The sequence below is a fragment of the Poecilia reticulata genome, chromosome 1 (genome assembly GCF_904066995.2).
Source record: "Poecilia reticulata chromosome 1, P_reticulata-male-v2, whole genome shotgun sequence".
Taxonomy (NCBI): Eukaryota; Metazoa; Chordata; class Actinopteri; order Cyprinodontiformes; family Poeciliidae; genus Poecilia; species Poecilia reticulata.
In genome coordinates this window covers 33,438,123-33,456,254 of record NC_088830.1, presented here as the reverse complement: position 1 = coordinate 33,456,254, position 18,132 = coordinate 33,438,123, and the positions used below count along the sequence as shown (strand labels likewise).

Genomic DNA, 18,132 nt, shown 5'->3' with positions numbered 1-18,132 from the left:
TGATCATATAATGTTGCTCTCAGCAAAGCCCATCTGAAATAGGAAGGAGCCCAGAGTTCATTCAGAGCCATAAACTCTGGTAAATATTGCCAATAAAGCTCATTAAAAGCCGGATGTGGTGATGAAGAGTGAGGATGACCTGCGACTGAAGCTCATCTCTCCGTTCCAAGTGAAGAAAGGAGATGCTGAGGGACATTTTTACTTCAGTGGAAAACAGAAACATGCTGACATGAAACTTCATGAGGTCCGTTCACTTTTCCAACAAATGCAAAGTTTTTAGGAAACTAGAAAATATGAACTCATCCCCACCAGAAATAATTCAAACTCAGACATGCACAGGGTGCCAAAGTTAAAAACTTGGGCAACTGGTTATGGTTATTGATTGATTTACACATTTGGTTTGCTGCGACAGCCTGGCGACTGGTCCAGGGTGACCCCGCCTCTCGCCCGAAACGTTCGCTGGAGAGGCACCGGCACCCCCCACTGGACAGGGTGTAAGAAAATGGATGGACGGACATTTGGCTTCCAAACAGACAACAAACAGATGAAGCTGCTGCCCAGCTGCCTGATGCGCGTCTGTTTGACACGTTTTGCTTGTCAGGTTTTTGAGGAGTGACCTGCTGTGATTGGTTGGCTGTAAAGTTCGAGTCGGACTCAGAACTCAGAGCACAATCCAGAAAACGTTAAATGAGTTTAACTGACAACGGTGAAAATGTACAAGATGGAAGGCAGCTTCTCTGAGGCCAGACAGACAGGAAGTCAGTGGCTGGGAAACAGGAAGTATTGCTGAAACAGGAAGTGGTTAATTACTCAGCAGAGGTATTTTCCCAGGAAGTCCTCCATGGAGGATTGGCCCTCAGTCGGCTAGTATCCTGGTGACTTTAGAGGATCAGAATATGTCGGTTTACCGGGGATTGTTGCACCAGCGGGATCGAGTGGACAACGCTAAAGGCTGGAAACTGAAAACGATCACAACACAGGATGAGGAAACCAAGTCAACGAACATCGTGATCTGCTTATGAGGGCAAACCATGGAGGAGTCAGGGTTACAGTGTTCACGATCCAATGAAGCAGGAATCAGGGTCCAGATGCATGAAGAGAGGTTCAGCGTGAGAGTCAGCTGCAGAGGCGAAGGCCAGCCCACAGGAACCGGGTCAGGTGATCAGAACTGCATCATGGGAGCAACCAGCAGCCAGGCGCAGTGGGAGAGGCAGAGCTTCAGAGTATTACAGTTTATATGAGCATAAGTCAGTGCATCATATGATCATTCTGCTCTTACATGTAAACATTTTACCACGACTGTACAACTATTTTTCCACTTCCTGTTTGTCCTTATTAGGGTTTTAGTGGTGAAACTTCTTTTGACTTCCTGGCTCTTATTCAAAGTAACGTCTGAAAGGGGTTAATATTAGAACATTACTGTGGATGTAAACATAGCCAGCTTGACCTGCTGCTGCTGATTCCTCCAAACAAACGCCTCCCTCAAGTGTTGAACTGCACCTATGCCGTATTTAAAACGGGATGTATTGCAGCATAATCAGTAGGAGTAGTTGAAGTGTTGACAGGTTTCTAAATGAGATTATTAGCAGCTAGATCATTAGCATACACAAACATGGAGGCTTATAATAAGGCAGCTGGACCTCGCCGGCTCAGTCTGACCTCATTAGTGGGAGCATATGGGAGGCAGACCTGCGTATCACTGCAAGTTTCAGCGCGAATGCCTGGCGCGATCGCCACAGTGTGGGCTCAGCCTAATGAATATGAGGAAAATCGAGGCTGGAGTGTCTCTTCTTTGGCTCGTCTTTTTGGTTTGGTGCTTCTCTAATCTCCAGCGAAAGTCCAAGGACCTCAGGCTCAGTGAGTGAGGAGCAGAGAGCTGCTCCATGTCAGATACTTGCTGGAATTTCATCTGATTGCAGCTGAATATAAAACATGATGATAAATTTGTATTATTACATTAAATATTTGAATAAAAAGCTCCATTTATGCTACATACCTGATGGTTTACTGGTGGTTCTCTGAGTTTCTATCAGTAGAACTGGAGGCAGAACCTCCATGGTGTCACATGGTTGTCATGGTGACCGACTGGTCATGGAGGTGCGACCCAAACGGTTGTAAGAACAAGCTCAGGTTAAAATCAGTTCAAGCTTCTTTAACCTCAGTGTAGCAGCATAACCAGGCCGACATGAATGATGAGTGAGAGACATGAAGGGAGAGCTGACCTGGAGAAACCGTCACAGGGCTTTAAAGCAAAGACAAACTAAACATATGATCATTAAATCCCAATAAGTACTCAAAATGACTTTCCCCCTTCCTATCTGCTTCCTGACGCAGTCCCAGGAACTAATAACATGAACACTAGTTCCTGGGGAATGTTTTGCCTGTGCGCACCTGCTGGCAGAGGGAAATGGTAGAGGTTCACAAAAATGTTTTGATTTTCTGCTGCAATGGTTCAAATAATTATTTAATTAAATGTTGGAAAGTTATTTATCAGTTTGCCTTAGAAAGTAAGAGACTAAGGAGCCAAAAAACACCAAATAAACGAAGCAATAAGCTGCATAGAAACCCAGATGCTGTGTTTTCACTAACAATTACAAGCATGAAATATAAATGTAACAACGACTCATTTATATTTGAACTTGAGCACATTTTCTGTGGGACCAACTGCCAGTGTGTGAAGCAGACAGCAGGTCAGATTAAATCAGTTCTTTTTAGAGCAGCTGCAGCTGCAAAACTTACTGATCATGTTTCCTTACTTTGCTTTTTTCTAGCAAATCACAATTTATACATTATTTACATTACAGAAAAGTTGTTGCTGACATTAACTTTGGGTGTGAGAAAACTCAGGATTTGAAGGCCGATCATGTCACAGTGATCTGATGAACGCCGTCCACATTTGGATGTGGCTCATAAAAAATTCTTTTAGTCGGATCTGAAGGTCTGATGTGTCCTTCACGCCGTATCCCAGGATTCATTGTGTTTTTATTCTTGTAACAAAGCTGTACAAACCTCCATCTGGGTTTGGACCCTAAAGCTCCAAAAGCAGGAAGCAAACTACACCACAGGGCATTCTGGGTAAATACAAGGATCACCTTGAGATTCCCCAGCAGGATTTGGCCCAAGTGGCTGAGGGAGGGAAGTCTGGGTTTAATGGACGCATGAATAGAAAGGAAATCCTGAACTGGAGTCGTTCTGTGCTGTGAAACTCAAACATCCCAGAGACTTAAGATGTGCTGACTCTGAGTTCATGATCCAAGTGACTCAGACTCACTTTTTCTTCAGATAATAAAAAACACAAAATTGAAAATTAGAGAAACTGCAAGATCAAAGCAGCAGCACAAATAACCTCTAAACAAATGATTATGACTATTTTCTTTCTCTTCTCAGCAAAATCAAGTAGAACGAAGCTTGTTGCCTGATTTCCTGTCCAGAACAAGCTGTAATTCCAGCTCTGTGATCCTCATGGGGTCCTGTTAGTTAGCTGTGTTACCGTCAGCTTACCTCTGACAGCAGCCAAGAGAATGACACAGAAGAAGAAAGCCTCAGAGTCGAGCCAAGTCTTTGGGGAAGAGAAACGGGGCTCTCATTACTACCTGCAGAGCTAAACTAGCAGAACATTTTCCAGCGATCATTGGCGGGTGCACAGCCTGCAGAGCATGGCAGAAGGTGCTTCCATGTCAGATATTCTGCACAAGGGCTTTGATGACGCCTGGGGCTGCAGAGCTGACAAGGTTCCCCGGGGAGCCGGGCAGAGGTGGGAAGCATTTGGAAAGGTCAGAGATTGCATGAAAATCATTTTCGAGGTTCATAAAATGATTTGGTGGTGAGAGAGTAGGGGTGGAGCACGGTGCATTCATTACACGGCGCAACAAATCGCACATGAATGTAAAGAAGAAAACGTCTTCAGATTACCTCTCAACTTTCTCAGTTTCCCAGACTCTCTTCTTCGCCTCCCTGCTGACCCTCCATGGTTCAGATTCTGAGCAAATCAGTCCCAAGTCGTAATTTATTGGCCGTCTTTGCTAATGAGGACTGAGTACAAAGCTGTCATTGAGAGCAATGTCCTCCGTTACGCCTGCTTTTGTCCACAACGGGACACTAAGAAGCTCTGATCAGTGAAGCCCTGCAGCGTGGTTGGAGTGCACGAAGGAAATATGCTTTCTGTGATAACGATGATTAATTCTCTTTTTTAATGCTGTTAAATGGAGACAGAGTAAAAAACATGTTTCCAGTTAAGCAGCTGATCTGAGAGGCGCAGCATCAGCAGCTGTGATGTTTGTGCAGCGGGTTCATGTTTAAAGCAGATGGTGAATCTGTGGTGGTTTGTGTCTGCGGTCGTTTCCTCCTCCAGCGCCGCGCCGCGCCGCGCCGCGCCGCGCCGCGCCGCGCCGACGCACTCACCTGTAATGTGGCAACAAGGCACTCACTACAGGAATCAATGCTCTTGTCATTCACAGCGATGGGCGGATCAGCAGAAAGGTCACGAACTCCCAAAATGTCGATTCCTCATATAAAACATGCACCGCCCCCCCTGCTCCACGGCAGGAAGCGTCTTTTCATGAATACACAATAATGTCACCTGCGTCGATTTAGTCTCTGATGTACCTTTCTATTATAAAATGGTTGCTGTGGAAACAAAACAGTCTTCTTCTTACTTATAGATTACCATAATGAACTCTAAATGGCATGAATTTAATATGAGCAAGCAGGTTTTATTAGGTTGTAGGTATTCAGAACAAGTTAGCTGGAGGCAGTTAAGAATTCTCATTTATACATGCATAGTTTTATTGTAATTAAATGCATTTCCATAAAGCAGGAGGTCATTTCTTAAGGACTGTGAGAAATTCATCATAGTTTATTTCAGTGACCCTTTCAAAAAGGGTCAAGGCAACTGTGCAAAACATAAAAAAATAGTTTAAATAAGTGAGAGTTACTGTTTTCCTTCTCTATTTTTAGCATTTCCTTCTCCTCCAGCTATAATCACACAGGCTGTACCTTACTGAGGCGTCCATACTCCTCCAGCTGTTCACGTTTTGTCACATTACTAAAAAACTTCAATGAACTTTTTGGGCATTTTATGTGATTATGCACATACAGTTACGCACAAGTTGTGGATAATTGTAGGATAAGATGTGATGTGTTCAGTCATCCTCAGTCAACACTTTGGCTTCAAAAGGAAATTCTTCCTCAAAATGATCCCGTCTGTTGCCGTCCTACTCTTTTCTCCTCGATTCTCATCTCCATTCAGTCCTCCATCCTGGATTTGTCCCATTGTCTCGATTTCAGAGAATGAAATTCATCCTGGCCAATCAGTGAGCAGGAGGAGGGGTTGTGAACGTTTCTGTCACGTTTCTGCTCTTTTAGAATTGCAGTCTGCCTGTAGTTTCAGGGATGGCAGCAGAGGAAGTGAACAAAAACATTCAGTCCATGCTGGCCACGCTTCCAAATACTGAGCAGGTAAAGTCAGAGCAGGAGGAACGTTTCTGACATTTTATTTCTGGTGTCATTCGTCCCACAGCTTCTCTCTTTGCAGTGGGAGACGGTTGTTTACAGCTTCATAGCCTGCTTTCCTTCATGGTCGCATTACAAACGTTACGGCCAAATGTTAGCGATAACCCTAAGTTCAACAGTCCAGTTGCTGTGATGACAATCTGAAATGTTGGAATGAGTAGGAGCTTCTTAAAGAGACGGAGTCCCATTTCAAAGCTATGTTTGATATGAACAACATTGCTATGAATGAAGGTAATATAATTACTTGGTGCTGCTATAAAATGGCACTATGTCTGTATGTGAGAATATTTACTACCGGCCCTTTAAATGTGTTCCTGTCTGGACTTTAACCTGATTATGGCAGATAGAAGAGATGGTTTTAAATTTCTCCTTCTCATCCATGAAGCCTTTTGTCCAACTCCTCTGGGATTTGGGGTCAGAAATCTGTAACTTGTTTGCACAGTTATAGATTTTATTTCTTGAAAACAAATATCACTTTCCTTCCACTTCACAAACATTCCTGTTTGTCTTTCACATAAGATCCTGATATATTACACTGAGAGAAAAGCTACACCACCAGCCGTGTGATTACGTCTTCCATCAGGACCGAAGGGTCCCACTCTGAATCAGAACCTCTAGTTCTGTGTGGATTGTTTCTGATCCTCATTATTCATCTGAGAGACAAACATTATAGCCACAGACAACCATAAAAAGATTTGGATCTGACTCGGTCGGTGGCCAGATAAAGGAGAACACTCACAGCTCAGAGACTTCCTGCCTGGGATTGGATTATATTCATGTGCGTATCTGTCTGTGTCCAGCCTGCTCTGGGTCCGGACGGTTCACAGCAGAACCTTCTGGAAGCTAAAAGGCCGGCGGAGACACAGACTGTGGATCAAACATGGCTGGAGGGAACGACAGCATGTTAACTCACCACATCATCTAATTCCTAAAAGGTTATGCTGGAGTCAGATGGAGTCAGAGCGCCGCCTCATCCATCACAGAGCGCCAGCCAAACATGGACACAAACTTCTGCAGAAGAAGAATTTATGCTATACTTCAACACAAAGCAGCACAAAACTGTGTGGAAGAAAAATAATTTAAATTCTTTACAGGTATAAATGTGAGAGCTGGTGTGTTTCCTGATGTTTGACTTGTTTTCAGTTTCCTCTGCATAAAACCTTTTCCTCGTTCTGTTCAGTGAAACTTCAGTCTGATTGGACCTTTAAGCATCACAGATTCTCAGTTGTATGTAGGTCTGGACTTTGACTAGGCCGTTCTAACAGATGCACATTATTGTTCTGGCTCTGGTTGTATGTAGGTCTGGACTTTGACTAGGCCGTTCTAACAGATGAACATTGTTGTTCTGGCTCAGGTTCTATGTAGGTCTGGTTGTCGTGGTTACAGGTGAACCCAGTTTCCAGACCTCTGCTGCATCCAGAGGCGTTTTTTTTCCCGTTTAGCTCCATTTATCTGTGGAAATGTTCCAGGATGATGAATACTTTTGTTTCCATGAAATCTTTTCTCAGATTAAACAAAGAATTGCTGCTGTTGTGGCCGACGTCTACAATCATCTGTTCTCTGTAACCACTTATCTGTCCTTGGTTGTTGTCTGCAGAAACAAACAACATGATTTTATCAGTTTTACTCTGTTTTGCAGTAGAACAGTCCTCAGCCTTAATGACAGATGCTAAACTGAGAAGTGAGCTGGTAAGAGGAGCAGGAAGTGAAGATCCGTCTCCATGCCGACTGTAGAAACTTCGAAAATGGTTTTCACTTTCCTGCCTGAGCTGTAAGACTCCATCCGTCTCCTGTAACGGCAGCCGCTCTGACACTTCTGGGTCGCTTCTCTCAGTTGTCACTTATTCAAAAATAAAATTGTGGGACTTCTTATGTACTTTGGTGAGGAACTGATTCTTCCTTCATTTAACAACTGTGACCAAGTTTGACTCATTGGTGACACTGGAAAAATGTCTCAACCAGAACCGAAAACCTTCCAGTTAAAGTTTCAAAAAAGTTTCCATATTAGAGCTTCTGAGTTTGTAATAATTGTAACATTTGTGGTTGTTGTGCAGGTTGCTGCAGTGAACCTCAATATTCACAGGGACCACGCTCTAAAAACCCTCACAGCCAGGGGTGAAAGTAGTTTTAAATTCTTGGGGGTACTATGACAAAAAAACAAAAAAAAAAAAAAAATATACATATATATACACTGCTCAAAAAAATAAAGGGAACACTTAAACAACACAATATAACTCCAAGTAAATCAAACTTCTGTGAAATCAAACTGTCCACTTAGGAAGCAACACTGATTGACAACGGGGACCCTCGTCGGGTCAATATATATATATATATATATATATATATATATATATATATATATATATATATATATATATATATATATATATATATATATATATATATATATTCTTTGTGTGCTTTGGAGTTTCTGTGCTGATTATATTTTTGTGAAGTGATTAAAGCTGGTAGCTCTTGAATTGCTACCAAATAAAGCTGTATTTCCTCCCTCAGCCCCACTGGCTGCAATGTCGACACGTTGAGATGCCATGAGACCTAAATCCTGAACATCATGGCATGGAGAGCATCCCAGTTTTCCATGTCTGGTTCTATTGATCCTGTATCCAGACAGAGGGATAATCAGTAGCCCAGCATCATGACCTGTTTGTTCTGAAGATCCTGCAGCTTCTCTTCCTAACATGGCGCCTCCTCACCCTGACTCTCAGACTGACAGGAGGAACCACAGAGCTCTGTTAGGTTAAAGCTCATCTTCTGAAGTTGGGATGTTTTTCCTCCAACGGGTTCCAGAGGAATCACCTCAAACCAGATGCTGGACTGGATTTTATTTCACTGTCATTTGTGAATGTTTCTCATTTTCAACAGTGGAGCTATAAAGGTTGAAAAACGTTATTATTTTGGAGAAAATCTCATCAACATCAATATTTCCACTAAATAAGAGGCAAAAAACAAAATTTTTTGAAAAAGGAAAAGCCTCTCAGAGTCTGAGCCCGACGGCACCAAGCTATTTTTTTTAATATTAGACAATTAATTTAATTTCACATAATTATCGCGGTAGAAGCCATTTGTTTGTTAAATACTTAATGAGACATATTTACCGTGTTTGATGTTTGTTGTAAATGACACATAGTAACAAAGAACGAGGTAATTAGTCCAAGTTTGTCGTTTATTGAACGTTCAGAAACTACAGCGGCTGTGATGAGCCAAGACAAAGATAAAACAAAAGTAAAATGTTTCAAAAACCAAAACAGAAAACCAAACACCATTCAGACTATAAACTGATCGAATGTTTTCTCAGAAACGATCTGCGTGGAGCTGAGCGTTTCTGCTACTGCCTGACTAACAAGACATGTATGCTGATTAGACTCATGTAATCAAGATTTGATTAGAAAGACCAACCACGGGGTTCTTATTAATAAACCATTAAATAAACATGAGCATTAATGCTGGTCTGTTAATAACAGAAGACTTAACCACAAACTGAACACAAAAGTCCTTTTCAGGCTCCAGCAGGAGCGTAAAGTCTCGGTCCAACAGGGAGGATTGCATAATCGTTTCAGGATGTCACACACTGTGCTGTTGTCCAGGACGCTGGCGGAGCATGAAATTAATTTGCCATGATAAATTATTCATTATTCCAGCCCCTTTTTATCCATTATGGCCTCTGAGGAATCCTTGTTGACAATGCGGGGCTGGACGATGCATGTTGATGGTCGTTTGTTTTACTTTGAGCGCCGGCGCTAACAAGCCGGACGTGACATGTTAGATTAATTATGCTCTGCGGCTGATGACCCTCAGGGCTGCAAGTGTCATTTCCTAACTTTGGTTGTATCCTGAGGCTTTAAGATCAGCTCTCCTCTCCACCTGAGAGACATAACTGAATTTCCGCCCTCAGGCTGTCTGTGCTTGATCTCTCCACTTTACAGAAAACGGTGCTCTTAAAAGTGTGGGAGGTCGTGTAACTGATGGGTGTTTTATAGAAAGCAGTGGTTGTACCTCTAAAGTGGCATTTATAGAGTCAGGTAAAGTTTGACTTTTGAAAACCTTCTACTTTTGCCATTTATCTGAGGAAGACAAACTCCTGAAGGCCTTTAACTCTGAGAAATGACAGCAGGTAAAACCCTCCAGCCTGAGGAGAAAACTCACCTTTAAGGGTTTCAGTTTGGTTTTCAAAACAGAACAGAAAGTTTTCAATGATCTGCTTTCAACTCTGAATATTCTGCTGCTTTAATCTTACTGGATCTGACGGCTGCTTTTCTCCCGGTGAACCATGATGATCATTTTGTAAAGCAGAAGTTGTTCTGTCCAGGTTTTCTCTTCTGAACTGTGGCGTTCCTCAAGGCTCCTGCTTAGGATCTGTATGTTTTCATTGTGTACGTTTCCAGTCAGTCCAGCCTGACTTTTCACAGACAGGTTGTCATAGTTGATAGGTATTTTCCTAGAACCTACATAAAAGAACCACAGACAACGTATATGAATTTTATGACAAAGCTTCTGCAGCAAAAGGAGAAGACTCTGTCAACTGCTTCTCAGAGCTGTTCACAGAGCGTTCTGCCAATCTTTGGGCAGAGCTTGTCTTTTATTATCAAACTTCAAAGAGGGAGGATAGGCAGGATAGACAGCAGAGGAAAAACAGCAAAGGTCGTAAAACAATTTACCTAAACAAAGCAAAGGTCGTAAAACAATTTACCTAAACAACTAGCAACCCAGTTCCAGATGCGATATCTGATTTACGGCCTGAGCCCGGTTCAAATCTTGGTCAAACTGTTTCACCTGAAGATGAACAGGCAACTGTGACCCCCAGGTCAGTTAATACACACACTAAAGAAGAGAACATTTTAATCTGCTCGAACATTAGACTGAATATGAACTAAAGTAACAACAAAATGATAATACCAAAAAATCTCTATCATTCCCCCCTTTTTATCATTTTACCATGTGTATAAACCCTATTCAAAAGCCAAGCATAGAAAAGAAAAGAAATAAAATAGAACCAATAAATGCAAGAATGTTTTTTTTTTTTTTTCCTAGTCTAAACATAGAAATTACACAATGACTAAATTAATATAATGAATAAAAGAAATGAACAAAAACAAAAGAAAGAAAGAGCAAAATAAATAAAATGCAGGTTTCTCATCTCTAACACCACTTGTTTTCACATTTTCGGTGTAGGAATCATTCAGCAAATGAATTAATCTGTTTATTGATTACAGAACATCATCATTGTTCAGAAAATCGTCAGAACCTCGAAACAAGTCATTTTCATTTGTCTCATAGGATGCCTGTGCTAGCTGATAACTAACAACAGTTGTGTTAACTGTTTTAAACAACATACTTCGTAGGCAAGGAATAATGCAACCCGTAAAAAGACAGAACAGAACCAAAACAATCAGAATCGGTGTCACGAGCTTTAACAGTAAAGTCCACCATGGACCAGACGTGAGCCATGAAAACAAATCAAAAAAGGATGAGCCGCGTGTTCCACTCTCCACATATTTTTTAAGATCCTCCAGCTCATATAGAGCATCAGAAATAGTTCCTCCAGTGCCTGTTTCATCCGGCACAAAAGTGCAGCACGTTGGGCCAATAATTTTGCAGACCCCACCCTGAGGGGCAGTGAGGAAATCCAGAACAACACGATTTTGCATAACCATGTTTCTCAGTTCAGTCAGCTCTTTCGCAGTGCCATTGGCCAGCTGGTATGTGATGTTGATTAGTCGCAGTAATCCGTACCTGTTTATCTCTACGTGGTCCCGAATCTCACCTACTCCAACCCACAGAAACAAACCTTGCATGAATTTTTTCTCCGCCGTTCCAAATCCTGAATTCCCATGGAACTCCAGTATGTGTAGTTAGGCCTCCCCATCTTTTGACCTCTGACATAACTGTTCGTTTGGAGCGGGTACGTGGATCATCTTGTGCTCTCCTGATGAACGCAATCGGGTTGATTAACGGAACCACAGCACACAGTCCTCCCCAATTTTTCGGCAAAAACATGTACGCTTCATTTCCACATATGAAGTACCAATCTGCCAACATCCGTGAACCATAGTCTCCTGGCACTATGGTACTGCACAGCGTTGTCTCCTGTTTCCTCTTTGTCTTATGCGTGATGTTGAAACTCCTCTCCTGAAACAAGTCGTCACAGTCTGGGTTGTCCTTCCAGACTTTGCAGTGTGGAGTCATCCTTTGACCCCTGCAGGCTGTGCAGTCGATGAAATCCTGTGTCGGTTCGCAGTAGGTGTAAACTTTGTTACACAAGTTCCAAGGTAACGTCCCTAGAATAACATGTCCATTATTGTAGACACAGTTCCCCAGAGATCCTGGTTTAGCTCCTGCTAATGAAATGATCTCTGGTATCTTCCATACAGTTTGTTGAGATGATGCAAAAGGAAGTACATCGTCTGCGAGTGAACAATTTAAAAATCCAAACAGACCTTGCACAGCCTCTCCCATTCGGAGGTCAGCTGAATAGTCCTTCTCGCGCGCTCTGTCTCCCCTTAGGGGTGGGACGCGCCGTGGTGTGGTGCTTAGAACATAGAGACACATCTGTTTGTTGTCAGTAATGTCACCTGGTCGGAGGCCTGAGTTGTGAATAGAAACCGGCAGCTGCGCACACACGTAGCAGTTCACAGCATGTCCCTCATACGCGGTTCTATTCATTAGTTTCCACCACAGGTTGGTGCTGTAGTCGTGTTTGTGGAACTCAGGCTCACGTCCTCCTCCAAACATCAAACATACTGCTGTCACAGCGCAATAGAAGATCCATCTGGCATATGGAGTCCCCATTGCTGCTCGGCGCACAGAGATGTCAGAACCCCCAACCTAAAGACGGGGGAATCTTAAGCGTTTCTTCACCGGGTTTGAGACGAGCTACCCTAAAAAATAGCCCCCCTTTGAAGTCCGGCCTTCCTCCCTCCGCCTACTTAGGGGTTCAAACACTCTCTGCAGCTTGCAGGGACTGAGATGTATCCAGCTGCAATCTTTACGGCTGTTTGGTGTGGTCATTAGCACCTGGAAGGGTCCTTCCCAAGCATGGGCTGGTTTTGATGACCTTTATGTAGACCCAGTTTCCTGGCTGGATGGGGTGGTTTTATTTATTTCCTGTAGAGGAGAACAGTCAGACGGCAGTAAATTTGCATTTAACACCTCTTTCTGTTTCAGGATCCTGATCATATAATCTACCAAAGTTTGTTCTTCATCAGCTTTCTGTAAGTCTGGAGCAAACAGAGGCAATATGTAAGCTCTCCCATAAATTATTTCAAAAGCAGGCTTTGCTGGAACTACTTCAACTCTTTTAGAAAAAGCATAAATCATCATCTAACAGTATTTGTTAATTCAAAAGTTCATAACAAAAAAACTTATATGTATTACCTCACCCTTTACCCTTTCCCCCCTTTTTACACATGGCATTGCCAATGTGTTACAATCATTTCAGCTTCAAATTGGTCTTTGGGAGGAATAATGGTTAAATCAGGTGAACTCTCAGGTTTATTGCTTGTAGAAGATCCTTTAGCAAAGAAGTATTTTTAAATACAGGTTTACCTTTCAGTTATTTTTGTTTTCTTTTCTTGTAATTCAGCAGCTTTCAACACCTTTATTTTATTTCCCCAAAATAAAAATGTTCACCTTTAATCTAAAACAAATCTCATATCCTCAAATTCAAGATTTGTCTATTTGAATTTATTGACTATCAATCAAATCTGGATTAAAATGTTCTAGACTGAAGTCTAGAAAATGTTGCTTTTAATCACAATCATCAGTGTTTAGTAGCCGTTTATAAGGTCGCTTAAAGTCACAGACTTTCACTTAACCTCACATTTCAAACAAGGTAACAATGTAAGTTTTCTTATAAAAAATTAAATGGTCAATAATTTAATCCGTTACTCAATTTAGCAGTAAAATTTCTCTCTTCTCAAAATAATTGTCATTCATCCCAATATAAAACACACAAACACAATCCCAATCAATTTATAGATTCTTTATATAATTAAACTCTAAGTTAAGTGTTTCGGTTAAATGCAAAGAAATACTTCATAGTATTTCAACACTGCAATATCAATTAATTTCAACACTTAGATATGTTTAATTTAGTTCCAAACTTGTATATTTATTTCAAAGAAAATAAAACATTTGCAAATCATTATTAGCTTTGAATCTAATCCTTTTTAGTTGGTGTAATTTAGCCGTATCACACTCAGTTTTCTTTTTTCCTTTCTTAACTTTTAACCATTACAGTTTTTTCCTTCACAGTTTCCCAATCTATGGCTCGTGGGCCCTAAGAGGATCACTGGTCCTTCTGTTAAGGACTGAGTTAATGGGTACAAAATGGACGATTTTGTTTAACATTGTACCTAAAAACCTTCAATATGTCCTTTTCTAGCTAGATAATTCTTTCCTGCTAGTAAGTAAGCAAGCAAGTCCTCATTACAGTAGCAGTGTGTGTATCACAGCAGTGTGTGTGTATAACTTATCTCGCATTTCTCCTCCTGCTGCTAGCGTCACTGCAGCTGGTCCTCCCTCTGCCCCTCCTCCAGCTCCCTGTCAGTCCAACTGGCTCTGGTGTTGGATTATTTATAAGTTGTCCAGACCGTCCCTTTGTCCACCAATGAAACAAGCGGCAAACAGTTCAGTTTGCTTTCTTTTTCCAAACGTCTAGCAGGACTCCATACAGTAGTTTTGCTGCATGGCAGTTCCCAGATGTCAAGGAATTAGGACCAGTGGACACTTTATTGCCTTCAGTGTCCAGTTGGTAGAAATCGTCCTGTCCTTTTTCGCTTCTTTATCAACTGGCTGGTGATAAAGGAGGGACGTCATCTGATTGGCAGGACAGATCTGAGCTGAGGTCAGAGGTCAGACGCAGCGCAGCGAGGCTCAGACAGAGGAAAAGGAAAGAAGCAAATAAGAGTCAATTATAACTTTCTTTTCTTTTCATCGTATAGCTTTTAGCCACTTATTATCCAACTTTTTAAGAAGTCATAAACCATTTCCTTATTCAAACACATATAAACATGAAACATGTTAAAAGCTGTAGTCTCTTTCATCATGTTCACCATTAACTTGTAAAATGTAGAATGTACGTTTAAGTTAACTTCATCTAAGACACGTCTCACCAGAGAACAATGGATTTCTCTAAATTTGTTGATCTCAGTGCTGCAGACTGTGAAGTCAGCGGGCAGCCCTCCTCTCAAGGCCTAAGAGTTACGAGGCTGGACAATGTCCAGGTCGGTACCTTACTCTGACCGCTGACCTCTCCAGATAGACAGCTAAGAATCATTTCACCAAGGTGGTGTTATAATATTATTCCGACACAATACATTAAACATTGTTCTCTGAGGACAATTTTATTATTTAGTTTTATTTTTCAGCTTCTCCTCCTTCAGGAAAGTCATGATTCCACTTTTAGCATACAGAGAAGTCGTTCCCATGTTTTATTTCAGTGAGACCTCTCTTTACTGGTTTTTCTTTAAAGGTGTAGGAATGCTCAAAAAGAAAAACAAAACAAACATCAGTATTTCTTAAAACAAATTATTTCTCACTTGTGAGGTTTAACCCAAATTTTTTAGTAACATTACAAATTATTTTGCATACATTGATTTCTTACAGGAATTCAATTTCTTTTATGGTTTTACTTAACGTCTTAAACTGCATGCACATGTCTCTAGCATTTCATCAATTTAGACTGGGGGTTTGTGTTTTTGGGGTGTGGTAAAGTCTGATTATGCTGAGGATTTCTCCTATTTGTGGTCTCCTCACTCCACCACCCCTCTTGTCGCCCCGTGCAACATTCTTTGAAGGGCAGTTTCTTGCCCAGTGACCAATATTGCCACAAATCCAGCAGCCTTTTGAATACCGTGGATTTTGTGGGGTGTTATTTTGGGGTCGTCGCCTATCGTGACTTCCTCTGCCTCTGTCTCTTCCACGGCCTTTTGTCCGGTCGTTGGAAAAGGCAGAGGTATATAAACCTCCAAATTTCTCCAGGTGAAAAACATCTGATCCTTTCACAGCTTTCCGGACTTCCTCTAAAGTCCAGGGTCTAAAAACATATGTATGTGGTGAATCATCCTCACCAGCATTAGGGTTTGGTACCTGTATCATGGGGTACTCTTCAACATGTCCCTCGTGGAAATCAGGACTATATTGGATCTTCTTTTTAGGATTTAACCTTAAATTGTAATGTGGCTGTTCAATTGGCATATGTTCTGTTTGACTTCTGTCTCCCGCATACGGGGGTGGATCTAAACCTTCCAGTGAGGGATACAGACTACTTTGGGGCTCCTTACTGCCAGTAGCGGGCGCGTCCGGAAGACTGTCTGCCGGGGCTGTTTCTACTGGGACAGAGGCAGACGAGCTTGCTTCAGCGGTTGGGGGAGGAGCAGTCGGCCGTACCTGCTCTCCCTGCCCCGCTGGAGCATTCCGTCTGGATAGCACCATTTCATTGTCTTCTGGTCTTACAAATAAGTTATTTGATTCTACAAGCTTTTTGTCTTTAATCTTTTTAATTTGTTCTTTCCGGTCTGTGGCTGCTTTTAACCATATTTTAGCACATCTCAACTCATCCTCCTTTTTAGATTTTTTTTTTTTTTATCCCCGTTTTTCTTGCTACACTACTCTCCAAAATTCTCACAATTGTTTGCCATTTATCGATTTTTAGCTTTCCATCTATTTTATATTTCTTTCTCCATTTTTTCATGTGTACAGTGCTACCAGGAAACCTGGACAGCATGTACTTTTCATCCCCATCGGGGCCCTCAGCGAGTAAGGAATTACAAGAATGTTTATTTCCCATATTTAAAACACTTGCAATTTCAGCTTGAAAATATTATTTATTTGAATTTATTTAAATTTGGTCCAGGTTCGTTGACTCCTAGGGAGTCCTATGAACTGGAGATCTTTTCAGTGGGCCAGCAATTAAAACACCTTGTTGTGGTATTCCTCGCTTCGACTCTTTCGAGTGGGAGAATCTTGCCTATTGCATCCACAAGAGGTTTGCTGCTTAATTCCACTGTTTTATATGAGGTAAAATACAGAGCGGTATTTAAACCTCCAATCACTCTCACACTACCCTTTCATGCACACACACACACACACACACACACATCAAAGCAGCAGCAAACCAGCACAGTAATGACTACGATTTAGCGCAACATTATCTGTTTTTGCCTTGTCAGAAAACTCAGCACCAGTCATTTTATTTACCCGTCAAAAAATCAAAACCACACAGCAATGACAAGCTTCCTATCCGCCTGAGGACTTACCCTTAAGGGGTCTCCCAAAAACAGGAGGCTCTGAGAGCCTTTCCTTTGTTTAGTTGAAACGCCGTCAACAGGGACTTCAACCCAAAAGCATTTAGTTGAATCAAGTGCCAATGTCAACTGGGACTCAAACCCTCAATTTAGTAGCATTTAGTTGAATCAAGTGTCAATGTCAACTGGGACTCAAACCCTCAATTTAGTAGCATTTAGTTGCAACTGGGATTCCAAACCTCAATTCTTAGCATTTTAGTTGCAACTGGGACTCCAACCCTTTATTTATGTCGACTTTTAGTATCATTCGTTTGAAACATTTTAAAATTCACTTACGTTTCTGTAGTTTTCGCACTGTCCGGTTGGATCTCGTCATTCCGCCGTTGGCAGACAAAGTCGGACATGTGTCGCCGGCCCAGCGAAGAATTTTGCTTCCTGGGTCTTTCTTTCCAGGTCCAGTTGACTCTGGCCGTGCACGGATTCAGCGCGTCTTCCTCTGCCTGACAGCGGTCGGTATGAGAGATCCCGGGTTTCGGCACCAAAATGATAGGTATTTTCCTAGAACCTACATAAAAGAACCACAGACAACGTATATGAATTTTATGACAAAGCTTCTGCAGCAAAAGGAGAAGACTCTGTCAACTGCTTCTCAGAGCTGTTCACAGAGCGTTCTGCCAATCTTTGGGCAGAGCTTGTCTTTTATTATCAAACTTCAAAGAGGGAGGATAGGCAGGATAGACAGCAGAGGAAAAACAGCAAAGGTCGTAAAACAATTTACCTAAACAAAGCAAAGGTCGTAAAACAATTTACCTAAACAACTAGCAACCCAGTTCCAGATGCGATATCTGATTTACGGCCTGAGCCCGGTTCAAATCTTGGTCAAACTGTTTCACCTGAAGATGAACAGGCAACTGTGACCCCCAGGTCAGTTAATACACACACTAAAGAAGAGAACATTTTAATCTGCTCGAACATTAGACTGAATATGAACTAAAGTAACAACAAAATGATAATACCAAAAAATCTCTATCAATAGTTTCACTAAGTTTCCTGACAGAAACACAATCAAAGGCGGTAAAAAGTTTATTTTAGGACCAGAAATTTAACAAGATTAATTAATTACTTTTTAACGCAATTAATGTTTTTCTTTTGTTTGTTTGTTTTACAAGCTAAAGTCCAGATTCAGAATCCACTTCCTGCAGTTAATTTATGCCTGAAAAGATGATCTTTTTTGCTGACTCATTAGTTTGCAGTGGTTCACGGTACTGAATGATGCGACGGCATTCAGACTTCGGTGTGAATGTTTTATGACCTGCATGTTCAGAGGAAGAACACAGACATATAAAGGATCCACAAA

General features: G+C 41.6%; 2 long non-coding RNA genes across 2 annotated transcripts; both read right to left on the bottom strand.

Annotated features, from left to right (window-relative positions):
* Nucleotides 1-10,003: 10,003 nt before the first annotated feature.
* Nucleotides 10,004-15,079, bottom strand: LOC145553113 (uncharacterized). Its single transcript, XR_014089328.1, has 2 exons — nt 10,220-15,079; nt 10,004-10,187 (listed from the first exon to the last, which is right to left on the bottom strand). It is a non-coding gene; the product is annotated as an uncharacterized LOC145553113 (long non-coding RNA).
* Nucleotides 15,080-17,369: 2,290 nt separating this feature from the next.
* LOC145553114 (uncharacterized) lies at nt 17,370-17,798 on the bottom strand. Its single transcript, XR_014089330.1, has 2 exons — nt 17,586-17,798; nt 17,370-17,553 (listed from the first exon to the last, which is right to left on the bottom strand). It is a non-coding gene; the product is annotated as an uncharacterized LOC145553114 (long non-coding RNA).
* Nucleotides 17,799-18,132: the final 334 nt, after the last annotated feature.